Here is a 17575-nt window from a genome sequence, read left to right as displayed (position 1 = left end):
TGGAAACTGTTGAAGAATTTAACTAGGTTCGGTCTTCATAAATTGTATTTGAGTCATAATGAAATGTATCTATCAAAAGAAATAATTTTATTTATTTATTATTATTAATATGACTTATTAAAGCATGGGTTTCATGCTTGGGTCATCATGTTTCAGGTCAAAGTCCCCATTGAGAACTTCTAGGATTTATTCTGAGTCATTAGAGTCATTGTCCATTTAAAGAGACCCTTCTTGGGCTTCTGAATCATGTAAAAAGAATTAATATTGAGTCAAATAGGCTATTTGTCACCTCTACACCAAGTCGGCCTCAAACTGGGTAATTTGATCTCACCAAAAGCCTATATATTGGAGTAGTTCAAATTCATTTGGAGCATACTCTCTCACTCAAGTTCGATATCTAAGAAGAGTTGAAAAGTGTGAAGTTGGAAAAGGAGGCTAAAAAGAGTGTGAAGTTGGACAAGAAGGAGAAAAAGGTCAAGATCGAAGTTTTGGGCTATTTATCTCTCTCTCGCGTGGATTCCTCTTGGTGATTGAAGTCTTTCTTGTCAAGTCAAAGTCGTAGCTGCTGCCAGTTGCTGGGTTGAAATTCCTGCTGCAAGGTCAAAGTTGTTGCTAAAGGTTTATCATCTGCGAGAAGGAAGAAAGGGTGGAGGAAGTCTGTGTCTAGGTCAAGAGTCTTGGATTATCTTAGGAAGTTATTAAGGAAGAGTAGTTGACTGGGTTTTCCCCTAGATAAGGGTTTTTACCTGGCTGCTTGCCTATATCTGGTGTCTGTGATCTTGGTGCTATTGTTTTGGTAATTGCTTGATGAACTAAAAGATAAAAGAAGAACATAAAGATAAGCAAGTCATAAGTAATTATCTATATAAAGAAAATCTTTTTGCCTTTCTGATTTTCTAACATGGTTTCAGAGCTAAACTGAAGAAGGTTAAAGGGCAACTCAAAGATCTATTAAAAGAAGAGTAAGGAGTTCTAAGAAGCTTTGAATAAGGGTCATCAAAAGGAACATATACGAAGCCCTGTACATCATCTTCAAGGACAATGTCTAACTCAATGAAGCGAGAAAACAAGCTAGAAGGAGCATCTAACTACAGGGCATGGAAGAAGATGATAGACCTCATCCTTGAAAAGAATAAAGTTTTGGACCTAGTCAAGGGAAAGATGAAGAAGCCTACTAATGAGTCAAGTGATGCAGAAAAGGAAAAATTCATGGAAACATAAATACTGGCTATGACACTTATGGTGAATGGCATAAAAGATAACCTCATTCCCTATATCTCTAACATAGGCTCTGCTCAAGAGATGTATGAGGCTTTATCAAAATTATTCACTATCAAGAATCTTGGCCAAATAGCAAGCCTTAAAAATGAACTAATATCTATAAAGATGAAAAAGGAAGACATTGTGGCATCTTTCTCTATGGGAATAGCTAGATTAAGAGACGAACTTCAAGTGATTGATGAGATAGTACCAGAGAAGGAACTTGTAATCACTGCACTTCTAGGTTTACCAACATCATGGAGTGCCTTCTCATAATGTCTCAATAGCTGGAAGGAGACTCCTACATTTGAACAATTATGGAATGCTTGCAGTCAGGAAGAAGTCAGGATTTCTCTAGTTAGCAACAAAGAGAATAGTTAGCAACAAAGAGAATGGAGAAGAAAAAGTTTCAAATACCTACTCCACTCATCATAAGAACAAATGATCATTCAAGAAGACTAAAGGGCCTTGAAGGAAGATTGACATATCCAAAATTGAATGCTACAACTGTCACAAGATGGGTCACTACAAAAGTGATTGTCCTGAAAATCTGAGAAATAGAAAGAGAAATAGAGATCATGCAAATGTTGTCGAAGAAGGATCTACTGAGCCCTTCTACTTTAAGTTTTTGATTTGTTTTATATTTTGATTTCTAGCACTTATTGGTTTAACACTCTTTGGAAAAACATTGTTGAATTGTTTTGTTAAAGTCTTAGGTATCCCTCGAGATTGGATTAAGAGGGAGCCCTCACCATTTTCCAAAGATAAGTATCTTACTCCATATATTATCTTTTACATTTGATTTTCCTTTTCTTATCTAGATGTATTTGCACTAGATGCTAATCATATTTCTTTTATATATTTTCCTTGTTTAGGAAAAGCTTGCTGCTATGATCAAGGGCTATGACCTCACAAGACAAAGCATAGAAGTTCCATTGGAATTGATGTCCTATAAGGTTTGTCTAAAATCAAAGGTATGTCTTAGACCATAAGTTTTGTTTCTCTTCATGATAAAGGTATATTCATTCATTCTAAGAAATATACTTTACATTACTAACAAGTGTTATGTCTAGGATGGTGGAATCATAGAGATTCTTGTTTGGGAGATTGATTATTAGATTCATTCTACCCTCAGTAAAATAATTAAGTCTATAGAACCCTAATAGGTTCTTTGTAAAACTCTAACCTAAGGGTATGTCAATTCCAATGTAAAAACTCTAGTCTACTTAGGGTTATTGATTAAATTTGGAAAATACTATTCTTTTGATGTTTGGGGTTTTGATGTAGTTCAAAGTTTTAGTATTATTATGGAAACTCTTTTCCTTTAGGGTTTGATGGTAAAGTGTTCCTAGACCTTTAGAGTTTTTGGAAATTTAGGGTTTGCTGTGTTATGTATTGAAACCCTAGATCTTTAGGGTTTGATAGGATTTATAAGCAAGACCCTTATGATGAATCCCTAGGTATATGATTTGGATGTCTGATCAAAACCCTAGCCTAATCGAGATTATTATATGTCTAACTTTAAATGTATTGATATTTGTGTCTTGGGTTAGTCCTATATATGTTATGATATGCTTATGCATGATTATCCTAGATATGTATTTGTACTAATCTATTTGTTGATAAGTTCTAGGGTTTGTAACTAAGTCCTAGTAGAAATTTGATATTCTAAGATATGATATTGTTTCAATCTAGCGTTTACAACAAACCCTAGTAGAAGTTGGTCATTTAGTTGAAACCTTCAATTGTGTTATGACTAGTTTTGATTGTTGACATCTAAGACTTAGTGTCCCATGTATGGAATCTAGGGTTTGCATTAAATTCTAGTAGAAGTCTATCATATGAATTCTAAAGTTGTTAGACTTGTTTGAATTCCTTCTAGGGTTTGCAATATATTATAGTAGAGTATGTCATATCTCTGAAAGAAATATTGAGGCCCTAGATATAATGAGACTGATATTTTGATTAAGTGATCTAGGGGTTATAACTAGACCCGATCAAAAGAAGTTGAAATATAAAATTATGTGTCTCTTGTTGTTTATGAACCTAACTAAGTTTAGGTATTTGTTGTTTAAAATCTAATGCTTCCATTAGTGTATGATTTTGATATAGTTAATGCTTCTATATGTATTTGGTTGTACTTGTTATCTAAGTTATGTAGGTACATAATCTTCAAGAAGGTGAAGATGTTCGTAAGTAAAGTTGATTTGATTGATAAAGCATGATGAAGTTATAGGAATAATGATGATCAAGAAGTTTGGAAGCCATGAAAGATTCTGTGATGTCATAGAAAAGGAATTGATCTTCCTAAGTTAAGAGGGAGCCTGGATAAAGAAAAGAGTATATGTCTCGAGTTGAGAGGGAGGGCATATTATAGTCATGATGGATACCTTGAAGAAGAAATTGGAGAATGTATATTGAAGTGATGCTAAAAGAAGGAAAGCTGGTTTTCGTTGTTGCATGTGAAGTAGGAAATGAAGTTGAATGATTGAGGAAACCTTTGTCAAGATTTGTTTGGGAGGCCTCGAAGTCCTACCGTGATGAATTGTGAGGCAGCATCAAGAAGTCAAAAGACCCCGAAGGTTTGTGTTTACTCATGAGTACTTGAAAGGTTGTTACTGATTAAGGGGTTGCGACTGTTTAGGTGAATCTCTCAACGTTTTTGAAAGCATGCTTGAGGTTAGAGAGATTTGATGTGTTGAGGCATTGTGTGTAAAATGCCTGGGAGGACATCTGGCCGACATATGTGTTGATGTCTAGATCTCGAAGTTGTAGGGAGGGTGGCGTTGGTCATGGAGCTCTGACCTTGGATACGCACCTAGATCCCTAGGTTGATGGTTAGCAAAGTAAGCCTGATGGTACCTATGCTGGCTAAAAGCTTTAGTTCATCTTAGTTCCTCCTGGATAGATTGCCCTGGTCAGGAATCTAGTCTATGGCACCATAATTGCCTAAACTCTTCATGGTTCATGTGTTTTGAGATCTCCCATGTATTTGTAAGTTGTATATGTAAGTATGAAAACCTCCCTAGTTAAGAGGGAGTGTTGAAGAATGTAACTAGGTTCGGTCTTCATAAGTTGTATTTGAGTCATAATGAAATGTATCTATCAAAAGAAAGAAAAATAATTTATTATTATTTTTAATATGACTTATTAAAGCATGGGTTTCATGCTTGGATCATCATGTTTTAGGTCAAAGTCCCCATTGAGGACTTCTAGTATTTATTCTGAGTCATTAGAGTCATTGTCCATTTAAAGAGACCCTTTTTGGGCTTTTGAATCATGTAAAAAGAATTAATATTGAGTCAAATACGCTATTTGTCACCTCCACGCCAAGTCAGCCTCAAGGAAATTAAGTCGGTCTCAAACTCGGTAATTCGACCTCACTAGAAGCCTATATATTGGAGCAGTTCGAATTCATTTTGAGCATACTCTCTCACTAAAGTTCGATATCTAAGCAGAAGAGCTGAAAAGTGCGAAGTTGGAAAAGGAGGTTAAAGGGAGTGCAAAGTTGGAGAAGAAGGAAGAAAAGGTCAAGATCGAAGTTTTGCGCTATCTCTCTCTCTCTCATGTGGATTCCTCTTGGAGATCGAAGTCTTTCTTGTTAAGTAGAAGTTGTTGCTGCCATTTGCTAGGTCGAAATTGCTGCTGCAAGTTGTTGTAAGGTCAAAGTTGTTGCTAAAGGGTTATCATCTGCAAGAAGGAAAAAGGAATAACTTGGTGTGGAGGAAGTCTGTGTCTAGGTCAAGAGTCTTGGATTATCTTAGGAAGTTATTAAGGAAGAGTAGTTGCTGGGTTTTCCCCTAGATAGGGGTTTTGCCCTAGTTGTTTGCCTATATCTGGTGTCTGTGATCTTTGTGCTATTGTTTTGGTAATTGCTTGATGAACTAAAAGATAAAAGAAAATAAAGATAAGAAAGTCACAATTAATTTTCCACATAAAGAAAATCTTTCTACCTTTCTGATTTTCTAACAAAAACTCCTCCAGAAAACCTCTGTGTTGCCCCTCTGCCACCTGCTACTCGACTTACTGGCTCGATTTCTCCTGCTGAAGTACCTGCACTGGAAAATCGAACTACCCAAATCACTGAGTATCTGCAACTGGTGTATTCTTTTGTTGGGACTCCAACGACCAAGATTAAAACTTAGTCAATGTCTGAGATTATTTCCTAGTTTAGACTCAAGAAATATTTAAAAATTGGTTAATAATCGAATTGAGACAATTCTAGGTGGAATTTCCAGAAACGATTTCTGAGTTTTGGAGAACTTCTGTGTTCCCAGTGTTTTAGCCTCTCCACAAAGTTTTGAGACTAAAACATCTCCGATGCTACAAAAACTAACACTCCCTCTTAGTGAGGAGGGTGTTCTAGTGCTGCACTACTGCTACAACACCCTGTCTCTGCATCACCCTCTATACGCTGTTGATGTTTGACCACTATGACCAACTGCCACTGACCACCAACCACTGCGCAACTCTGATTCATTTGCCACTTTGTAGCTAAATCACCTTGCATCTGCGATGTTGCTAACCATGCACTGTACATCTTGTACTACTGCCAACTCTGCTACTGCGCTGTAACTCCCTCTCAATTGTTGTTGCTGCTACTGCAATTATTGCAACTAAGAAGCATCCAAAATACTCTTTCCCTGCTATTGAAACGGGTTCTCTACCATGCCCATTTGTTCTTTGAAATTAACAGAGTTACCTCTCCCTAGAGCTTTCGTGAATATATCTGCAACCTACTCTTTTGTGGAAATATACTATAGCTGGACCGCTCCACGCCGCACACAATTTCTAATGAAATGACATCGAATATCTATGTGCTTCGACCTGTCATGAAACACTGGGTTCTCAGAGAGCTTGATGCAACTCTGATTATCATAATAGACACTGGTTGCTTCCATCCTTTGCCTGAACAAGCTCACCAATAGCTTTTGAAGCCATATAGCTTCACACGTAGCTGTGCTCGTTCCATATACTCTGCTTTTGCAGAGCTTAATGCTACTGACTTCTGCTTCTTCCTACACGAAGAAATCATCCTTGATCCAACATTGAAGTAGTACTCAGAGGTACTTTTCTTGTCCACTGTAATGCTTTCCCAATCTGCATCTGTGAACCCACAGTCTGATGTCATCCCCTCAGGTATATTTCAACCCATACTTTATTGTGCCGCGTACATACCTCGAAATGTGCCTCGCTTCTATCTAATTTACCCTCTTCAGTTCTACCTTAAACTGAATGAGGGTATTGACCATGAAGCAGATACCTGGCCTAGTGTTGACCAGATACATGAGGGAACTGATGAATTGTCTATACAAGGTGGGGTCAACATCCTTGTCATCTGATGCATCTATTTTATTCCAGTTGGTGATCATGGGCGTAGACATGGTCCACAATTCTGCATTCTGAATCTCTTCAGAATGTCTGTAGCATATTTTCCTTGACCAAGGAAGATATCCCCGTTCTTCTGCCACACTTCCAATCCTAGGAAATGTGCATCAACCCGAAATCCTTCATATCAAACTCTGCTGCTAAGTTCCTCTTGTAGTCCTCTATGAGCCCTGATGACCCTGTCAGGGAGAGATCATCCACATACAACACTAGGATGAGTGGCTTATCCTTTACCAACAAATAATAAAGGTTGGGATCTGCATCACTCTTGACGAATTCCATCTGCTACAAGTAGCTGCTAATCCAACCATACCATGCCCTAGGAGCCTGCTTGAGTCTGTATCTCTTGCTGGCATCTCACGAGACGTCTTGAAAGCTTTGTCCTCCATGAACTTTATGTCTCGTCTCACTACAATCTTCCTATTGCTATGAATGTAGATCCTATATGACTTTGAGGTTTCGTTATACCCAATAAGGAAGCCCTTTTCTGTAGTCTGATCTAGTTTGGTGCGCAACTCATTTAACACATAGCAATAAGCAATGCTGCTGAAAGTCTAGAAGTGACTAACCTCCGGCTTTTTCCCTATGAAGGATTCTTTTGGCGTTTTCTTCCCTAATGCCCTATGAGGAGTCTCGTTCCGAATATATATCGCTGTGTTACATGCTTCTGACCATAGAAACTTGGGCAAATACTGGTCATATAACACAGCTTTTGTAGCCCTAACTATAGTTCTTTTTTTCCGCTTCACTACCCCATGTTTTTGTGGATTGTATGGAGTTGTCCACTCTCTTCTATGCCTTTCTTCGCACAAAAACCTGTGAAGTTTTGACTCTTTATCAATGTACTCTCCACCATTATCTGAGCAAAGCACCTTGATCTTCTTCCCCGTCGTATTCTCCACAAGAGCCTTAAACTCCCTGAAAAGATCGAAGACCTCATCCTTGGTCTTCAAGAAGTAGATCTAGGTTTTCCTAGAATGGTCATCAATATAGGTGACGAAATATTCAGCCCCATTGACAACTTTAGTGTACATCGGGCCACAAATATCTGAGTGTATAAGTGTTAAAATTGGCAACTAGGGCCAAAATCCACGTGGGTCATTTTATTAATGGAAGCTCATATTTTTCTTGGATCCCTCTCATCGAGATGTGTAGGATTGATCTAAAGATCATCCGATTCCAATAAGTATTCGTGGAGATATGAATTTATTTGTGTTATGGGACAACTCGTCAAAGTTGGCCAACAACCAAATAAACCCCACTTGTGCTCAATGTTTTAGTATAAATAGAGGTGGCCTTCAAGTCATTTCAACACACTTGGGATCTCTTCCTCTCTACTTGTCTTTGGGTTTTAGTAGGAGGAGAGATCCTAAGGGATAACGCTGCCTTAATCCAGAGGGCAGAAGTCGGAACTGCCAGAACTGCCGGGAATAGCCGGAATTTCCGGAACTGCCGGGAACAACGGGAATTGCCGGAACTGTCGAGAACTGTCGGGAAAAGCTGGAACTTCTGGGAACTGCCCAGAATTGCCGGAACTGCCAGGAACAGCCGGAATTGTCGGAACTGCTGGGAATTGTCGTAACTGCCAGAATTGCCGGGAACAGCGGGAACTGTTGGGAACTGTTGGAACTGCCAGAGCATCTGTCTCTGAAGGAGAACAACATGCAAAGGACAACTAACTAACATTGGGATAGTTGTATGGTACTTAGTAGCAAATACACCAAGCATGCAATGTTACAACTAGCATGCAAGGGACAACTAGCATGCAACAACAAGCATGCTAGGGACAACAAGCAAGCAAGATGTAGCCAACACATAGGTCAGTATGGCAACATGGTGCAGCAATGGCACATAATGCAATACAGTGATGAGTACAATCATGATTAATGAAGCGTGATGAGATGTAGTATAGATGGGTGCAGCATGATGATGAAATGCAGCACAACGATAGGTGAAGGAGTCACCTTGGAGAATCAGTTGAAGCAGCATGTCTTCAACTGATTTCATGTATCATCTTCTTAGAGATGATCTTTGCTCTTATCTAGATAAGTCAAAGTGTTGACTTCTATTGTAAACGCACTATCTCTCTCCCTCACTGCTGAACTATTGAAGAACATATAAGAAGAATTGATCAGGGGTTTCCCCACATTGGGGTTTGTCCCTAGCTAGCGCCACATCTTGTGTCCTCTTGTCTTTTGCGTTTTATGTTTATGTTCTATCTGCAATTTACTTTAATGCTGATGTGATTGCTAATCTGGAAAAGATATTGAGCTAACTGTGAAAATTCAAAATAAATTGCTCTAAGCATAGAACATACCTAAAATTAACAATAAGTCCTAACATGCCATCTGCTTTGTTGTCACTTCTTGGGAATGTTGGCTTAGCATATTTCCCAAGTACGCACCGTCTGCATATCATCGTGTTTCGTGCCAAGTTCTGGAACCCCTGTTACTATCTCCTTGAGCATCTTGAGTGCTCCATGGTGTAAATGTCCCATTCTCCTATGCCATAGGTCATTCAGTTCCTTCCTACTGCTACTGTCATTGCCTACTAGTTCCATGGGAGAATCGAGCTGCAACCTGTATAACCTGTTGCTTTGTACCAATCTATCTCACTCTCTTCCATCTTGGGTGTTTGACAAATACATTCTTCCCTACGAAGTGGACATCATATCCCTTATCTTGTAGCTGGGATACTGAAATCAGATTCATACCCAATCTTGGCACATGCAGTACATTTGTAGCATTGGTACTTGCTCTTGACTCCCTCTGAAAATCGATGGTACCTCTCCCTACTGGAGTACACTTTGTTCTGTTTCCCATCGTAATATGGAAATCGAACTGCTCCTCATTATAGCTAGAGAAATATTCTCTAACCCATATCACGTGAGCTAATGCTCCACTGTCTACGTACCAGACACTCTGTGAAGCTAAGTCTAGTAAGCATGAAAATTCGTCCTCCTGCCTGGAAGACAACTCTGAAGTCCCCTGAATGTCAAATCGATCCATGGCCACACTAGAGAATTTTGGGTATACTTTAGTGTGCTATTTTTCTTATTTCCGACGCTAAATTTGCTACTGCAAATTGCTGTAAACCCTCTGTGCCCAAACTAAGAATTTGCTCTGCGAAAATCTGAGCTGCTACTCTCTTTGCTTGCTGGAATTGCTTTTCTAGACAACTCAAAATTTTTTGCCACCTGCAATTGAAAAATCGAACCCTTGCTCAGCGATTCGCACTGCATGGCTAGGCACTATGCAGACCCAAAAAATCTCCTTCTGCTGCTCCCTTTGAAAAACAAAATTTTCCTCCTTTGATTTTGAGTCCCTTGCTTGTCAAATAAGCTCTGATACCATGTGAAAATTCCTTGGAATGCAACAACAGTAAATATTTCTCCTAACTGATAAAGTTTATTTTGTTTATGGCAAAATAACGAGATATTTCTTCAATAGATAAAACACTGCGGAAGCAAAAACTAGGAACTAAAAAATACTAGCACACACATAAAAATTGACACAATTATTTTTGGACAAAAGTCCTTGGAAAAACCCAACGTGGGAAACCGGTGCAGCAGTGAGGGTTTTTATTATTACGCAGCAACAAAATTTCAGAGTACAATAAAATGATGCCAAACTAGTGTTTCTATTTGAGAGAAATACTGGCAAAAATATCTAAGGATATTTACCCTCCTCAAGCAATCCCACAATAATCTGAGCCTTCGAACTAGCTCTGGAACACTTCTGCGTCAACCTTCTGTGCTACCTCTGTGCAGGCCTCACTCGTGCTACTCAGAAACTGCCTCTGATGTGACGTCTAGCTTGTTGCTACCACTGGAAGTGATTTTTCCGGCCTCCTCGAAATTTCCCCAAGCACTAGAAGCTGAATCCACCCCTGATCTAGCTAAATGGAACTACTTGATTGAGGCCCTGCGCAGCCTCTTGGAGAAATAATATGACATCCTCTCATAGCTTCTTCAGAACTAGAAACTCCTCCGGAAAATCTCTGTGTTGCCCCTCTGCCATCTGCTACTCGATATACTAACTTGATTTCTCTTGCTAAATTACCTGCACTGGAAAATCGAACTGCCTAGATCAATGAGAATCTGCAACTAGTGTATTCTCCATCTACCCATAGACCTCTTCTTATAATCTCCAGTTGGGACTCCAACAAACAAGATTAAAACTTGATCAATGGTTGAGATTATTTCCTAGTCGATCCGTGTGAGTATCTAGAGAATTCTCACCTTTGTCAATTAACTAATTTTCTTAAGTTTAGACTTGGGAAATATTTAAAAATTGGTTAATAATCTAATTGAGACACTTCTAGGTGGAATTTGCAGAAATGATTTTGGGGTTTTGGAGAACTCCTGTGTTTAGCCTCTCCATGAAGTTTCAAGACTAGAACACCTCCGATGCTACAAAAAATAACACTAACTCCTGGAGCACATCTACCCAATGCGCTGATATACCGTTGCTCTCTTCTGGAAAATGAAGAAATCAAGCAGTAGATCCAGGATTTGCTACAAAAAGGGCACATTTGACTATGTTCCTCATCTTGTGGGAGCCCAATTGTACTCATACAAAAGATGAGACTTGGAGACTCTGCATTGTTTATCAGACGCTAAATAAAATTACTGTCAAGAACAGGTATTCAATCCCACCGATTAATGAACTTCTTGACCAGCTCAAGGGGCCCAAGTACTTCAGCAAGATTGATTTGAAGTCCGACTATCACCAGGTTCCAATAGAACCCACAGATGTATGGACGACCTCCTTCATATCCAAGGAGGGCCTTTTAAATGGTTGGTCATGGCTTTTGGGTTGACAATTGCCCCTACAACTTTTATGAGGCTGATGGATGACATCTTGCGGCCCTTGATCAACTCGTTCGTGGCTATATATCTGGATGACGTCCTCATCTTCAAGAAGAGTTAGCAAAATCACTTGCTACATATTCGACAGGCCCTTCAAACCTTGCAACAACTCAAACTATGTGCCAACTTGGAGAAAAGCACCATTGTCGTGAACTAGGTCCAATATTTGGGTTACATCATTGATGAGAAAGGCGTGCATGTCGACCCGGCTATGATCCAAGTCGTTCGGGATTGGCCAACCCCAACAACTCTAACAAAGATTCACATCTTTCTAGGCCTTGCCAACTTCTATCGAAGGTTCGTGTTGGGATTCTCTCATATCACTTGGCCTTTGAGTCAACTTACCAAGGGCGGAGTTAAACCAAAGTTTTTCTGGTCTGAGTCCCAACAAAAGGTGTTCGTTGAGTTGAAGCACAACCTTTGCTCCGTACCAGTGCTCACATTGCTAGACCTGCAACAACCATTTGAAATTGAGACAAATGCCTCCGACTATGTTATTAGTGCATTTCTCACCCACCAAGGGCATTTGATGGCTTATCATAATGAGGCACTCTTCGATACAATTCAGAAATACCCCACTGTATTCCATCGTGTAGGTTTGTCGACAGTGGAAACATTACATTCCGGGGAAGGAGATGATTATCCACATAGATCACTGGCCTCTCTAGTTTATACAGACACAAGTGAAGTTTCAAAACGATCACCATAAGAAATGGTCGACATATCTGCAATAGTTCCATTTGAACATTAAGTACAAGGGAAACACCAATAATGTTGTAGATTGCCTCAGCCGACCACCAATTGTGGCACTGATCATTGTTCTCGACTCTTATGGGCACGAGACTTCTGAACGGCTGCAACTTTACAAAATTGATCCAGAATTCGCCACCACATACCAGACGCTGATGGATGGCAAGCAAGTTATGGACTTTCACCTCCAGGATGCATTGTTATGCCACCTGGGACACCTTTGTGTTCCTTAAGTGAGCGTGCCAAGATGATTTGGCAGGTGCACTATAGTGGGGTCGCAGGACATTTTGGTGTAGAGAAGATAGTGGCAATACTGCAAAAGTATTTTTATTGGCCAAATCTCCGACAAGATGTTGGAAAATATATCATATCTTGCATTGCGTGTGCCATTGCCAAGCCAACCATTAAGAAGCAAGGCTTATATACTCCTCCGCGTACTCCAAGCTGGCCTTGGGAATCCATCTCCATGGACTATATGTCTGGCCTTCCTTCTATCAAGAATGGTAACAATTGTGTATTTGTGTTCGTTGACAGATTTTCTAAGATGGCCATATTGGCTGCCTGTAAGAAGAGTATCATAGCAGAAGCCATTTCCAAACTCTTCTTTGAACGAGTGTGGGTACATTTCAGGATCCCACAAACCACTATATCAAATCGGGATAGCAGGTTTGTAAGTGTATTTTGGTCAAGCCTCTAGTCATTTTTGGAAGGGTGGAAAAAATCAAGGTCGGGGCACCTCATGTACCAAGATTGCTCCCTCCTATTCATTATTTGCCCAAGTGTGGGCTTCCCTCTTGCTAGCTACCCTTGTGGCCCAGCATGTGGCCCAAGGCTGCCCCTTCTCATTCCCTACTCCATTCATCTCTTTATCACATGCCACCACCTTTTAAAAGATGTACCTTGGACATATTATCCCCTTTAGGAGTAGAAACCACCTAATGGGATACTTGGTTAATCCCATTTGGAGTTTGGAAACATTAGCACATGCCAAAGCCCATTATAGAAGGGCATGCCACTATGAAGTCCCCACTTTTGGTCCACGATTTGTAAGCTCTTTTACTCGATTTCCTTGATGATTTGTTGTACTAGAAGGCTAGGGGACGCATTGGATCTTATGTGGGATTGCAGGTGGTCTCCATCTTGGGTTTGGTCTCCCTATACGGGGTCCTAACCCTCCAGAGGGTTACATTGGCACATGTAGGGTGTGTGTTGAGAACCACGGGCCTCCACAACAGTAGACAACAATCCATGGATCCCCAAAGATGTTCAGAGATTGCTCGAGATTCACCTATTGGACGAGGAAGATGCACCTGGTTCACCTATGCCTAGACAACCCCACCAATGTACCATGCACTTGACAGATGACCTAGGACTTGCATGTTGATATGGCATCACTGAGCCCTTACAGATGGTCTACAAGCATCTTCTACTTACTTGGAGACCCATGTGGTCACTTGTGTGCCCTCACAGCCATTGGGAGCACCACAGGTTTATTATGTGGAGAACAAGGGTCCATTACTTTTGGAAGTCCAACTCATCATTTTGGCACTTAGTCACTTCATTAGGCCTCTTAGAGAACCCAACGACATGCATTATTGATTATTCAACCTCTTGGGAGGCTTATTTTTTTTATTTATGGGCTAGTTTGGTGGGCTTGTCACCAATAGATAGTTATTTGCACTTATTTAGTTGATGGGCTAATGTAGGCTCAAATTAAGTAATTCAAACTCCTAATGATTGTATAAATAGGAGAGACATGAATTCATTTGTATCATCACTTTGGATTGGAATCTGGATCATTCTTCTCTCTTGAGAATTTCACACTTTTTCTTATATGATGAATTGGTGCATGGACAAATTTTGATGGTTGGATTGGAGTATTTTATCTTGGAGCTTCTTTATTGTCAAATTGTTGATGGCATGATATGTTCTATTACATGTGAGTGTAGACATTTAATGTTATTCTTGTTTTGTCATATGCATTGGATGGGATTTTCGCTATACTAGGGCTAATTGCTACATTGTATAATTGCGAAATTGCGGAATTACTGTTTCTATATAACATCTCACAATGTATGGGCCATGTATGTGAATGAAATCTCCTAGGGATATTTCTACCAGTGAATTTATCTTGATAAGCCATTTCTTTTTCCAAAGCGAAGTATAAAAGCTTTGAGGTCACTTCTTCTTGCCCTAAAGGCGAAGGAAAGTAGTCCATAAAGGCTCTTTGATCGAAATATGAAGTCCTTTCTCATCATTCTTCTAGACTCCATTCTCCCCAAGGGATTAGGCACTGGTCTACCAATAGGTGATCACCCAAATAACATTTTTCTCCACCTCTTCCCTTTCTCTTCTAGGTCTAGTCAAGTTTGGTCACCTAGGGCATCACTTTCTCGACGAAATAGCCATATAAAAAGTTTGATCTCCTAGCCTCTACTGCGCTAGTGTGTTCTCAAAACCTCCTCCAAATTTGAAGCCATTCTGACAGTGGAGTTGTGAGATAACCCAAGCCCTAGATTTGAGATCAAACTTTGCCCTAGTATTCCCTAGGCTAGCACCTCATAGGGTCAATTTAAACACCTTTAATTGGAAATTATTGCTTTGATCCTTTCCCCTTCCTTGTTTGGGTTAAGAACATCATTGGTTGCTAGATTCCCTCTCCTTAACCTAGGCTAGGTCCACTTGGTCCTGTGTGGTCCCATACCTTTGAAAAGTCAATTCTTCAAGAACCATTCGGGAAGTCAAGTTCAATAAGGATTTTAGGATTGGGAAACTCCTTTATAAGGCATATTCCTCTAACCTAACCCTGAAATCCTCACCTCCTTATCCTAGAAATCTTTGTACCTTGCTTGAAGAACAAGTAAGCTCCATCTTTAACCTCCTTCTAGGAAAAGGATCATTAAGGTCACTTCACATCTATTTGTTGATTCATCCTTCACAAGTGACTTTCCATATATCGGGTCTCCTCCCATCGGTGAAAGTCCGTAAAGAGTAGGGAGTCTTCGCTGAGGTGACAGTGGGCTAAGCCTACATTGTTCTCCTTGACCTAGTAGTAGCCCTTCAAGGATCCCCTTTTAGGACCCCTGATAGTTTGAGCATTAACAAGACCATTTGCCATAATAGTGCGCATGAATAGAGAGCGAGATCATATCATACAAATTCGAGAGAGGGATCATGTCAATAGTTATGTGAGATCATTCCATTACAATGAATCCTAGTCCATTATGCATGTGCTTGGGAGCGAGAGTCTTGTGTCATTTTGGTTATTACAAGAATGTGATTACATGTCGTAGCAAGTGGTGTAGCCAAGAGAGAGTCTTGTTGTCGGAGCAAAAGTGAGTATAATCCAGTAGTCCTATAGACATAAGTAAATAGGCTTGTAGCAAATGCGAGTAGAACAAAGACGAGTGTAATTTTGAACATGGCTGCCAATGCGAGAAACCAATGTGAACACTTCAGTCAATGTGAAGACGTTAGATAGTGCGAAGACTTTAGACAAGTGTGAAGTTATATAGAGAGAGAGAGATCCAAATCATCATGCCAAGGAGCGAGATCATATCCTAAAGCTGAGCGAGAGAGACCTGAACAAGATAAATGCGAGAGAGATATTCTCATTCAATAATCTGAGTAAAGGAGGAGAGACATCTAGATATAATTGTCTTGATGAGGAAAAGATGAGAAGCCGACCTTTAAATCATGGAGGGAATTATTTCATATTTCAAATTTCAAATTTTGCCCAAATTATTTAATTTTATAATTCTTCCTTTGGCGAGATGGGCTCCATATGGGGCTTAGGGTTTACCTTAGGGGAAATTTGTCCCAACGTTGCCCAATTTTAACAAATAAAATTTATGAGATGAATGCAGGTATTTTCAATCCTTAAACTCTTCAAATTTATGAGGAAAAACCCTCCAAATAAATTCGTCTCAGATTAGAAGGGTATGTGGCCTTCCTTAAGCTCACGGCTAGGAGGAAAGAAGTCCCTAGTTCTTGCAGCTAGTCACCAAAAAATGGTCTTTAGTGATCAGCTTCAAGAGGCTAGCTTCTACCCCAAAAATGATTGATAAAACCCCTTAAAAGTATGAGTGTATGGCTGCAAAAATCCACGGGTTAGTCCTTAAAATCGAATGCAAGGATTAGAAGCCCTAGGAGGCTTGCGGCTAGAAGAAACAAGTTGCAAAGGCCTGTGGCTAGGCTAGAAGCTAGCCAAAAGAAGACCTATGATCTGAACTTGAGCCACATGAAATGTCTATCAATCTGCAAAATCGAAACCCAAGTCAGATTTTCAGTGGAAAAATGAAGAAATAATTTAGAAAATGATTTGCATTATTTTAAAATAGAAACCCTTGACAAAAAAAACAATTTCAATGTGAGAAAGGGTCTCAAACCCTTACAACTCCCTAAAAAAATTTGCGTTGATAAGATGAAGCCACAAAAATTTGAATTTGTCCCTTTGAGAGGCCTAGAAGAGGCTTGGATGCTTGCGGCCCTGAAGAGAGAGGGTGATAGGCTAGACAACCCTCAAAAAGATGAAGTGTTGAGCTAGAAACCCTAATCGTCGAGGCTAGTTGAGGGTTAGAGCCTCCACAAATCGATTTTTCTTTGATCCTTGAGATAAATCCACTTTGCGAACAAAATCAAAAGAGAAACCCTAGATGTCTCCCCAGATTTGCAAGAGAAAACCCAAATCGATATATACAAAATAAACAAATTTACACAAGGGCTACAAATTATATACAAGAATTTTATTTACAAAACTTACAAGGGCTAGATCAAGGAATGAGGGTTCCTTGATTAGCAAATAATGACTCTTATTAGCAGATTTTTTCAGTTAATGAACAAATAAATAGAGATAGATGAGTGAAATAAGATTTATAGATGAGCAATAGCCAAGAATATTTGCAAAACAAATCATCAGATAAGTCTTTAAAATTTAACAAAATGGGCTCTTGAGCTTCTGTGTCTTGGGAGTTGGCTGGTCCAACCAAAGACTTCCCCTCACGCCCAAGATTTGAATACCAAAAAGATCTCTACACACTTAAGATCAAGTTGTTAGATTAATAGAGGTTAGATAACACAATAAATCTCAAGATCTAGAGATACCTGCTAGATCAATCAAATTAAAATGCTTTTTTAAACACAATAACTAATGCAAGATACCCGTGCAAATAGTTAATCCACCACTGGCTAATGAAATAACAACTTTTAAAATTTAAATCAGTAGAGCATTAAGAACATAATACATAAAATATTACCCGCAAGAAGTAGAAGAGGAACACCACCATGAATAAACCCCAAAGACTTGTT

The 17575-nt window shown here is 39.5% G+C and overlaps 1 protein-coding gene across 1 annotated transcript in view; it reads left to right on the top strand.

The window, feature by feature from the left end:
• Window positions 1-17575, top strand: part of NDP1 (Tetratricopeptide repeat (TPR)-like superfamily protein) — a 309667-nt gene that overhangs the window by 211743 nt on the left and 80349 nt on the right. The gene's annotated exons all lie outside the window — the stretch shown is intronic.

The sequence above is a fragment of the Pinus tabuliformis genome, chromosome 9 (assembly GCF_031772625.1).
Source record: "Pinus tabuliformis cultivar Carrire ecotype Pingquan chromosome 9, CPIR1, whole genome shotgun sequence".
Lineage (NCBI taxonomy): Eukaryota > Viridiplantae > Streptophyta > Pinopsida > Pinales > Pinaceae > Pinus > Pinus tabuliformis.
Note: the sequence above shows the minus strand (reverse complement) of the source record. Positions and strands in the feature narration are given on the sequence as shown.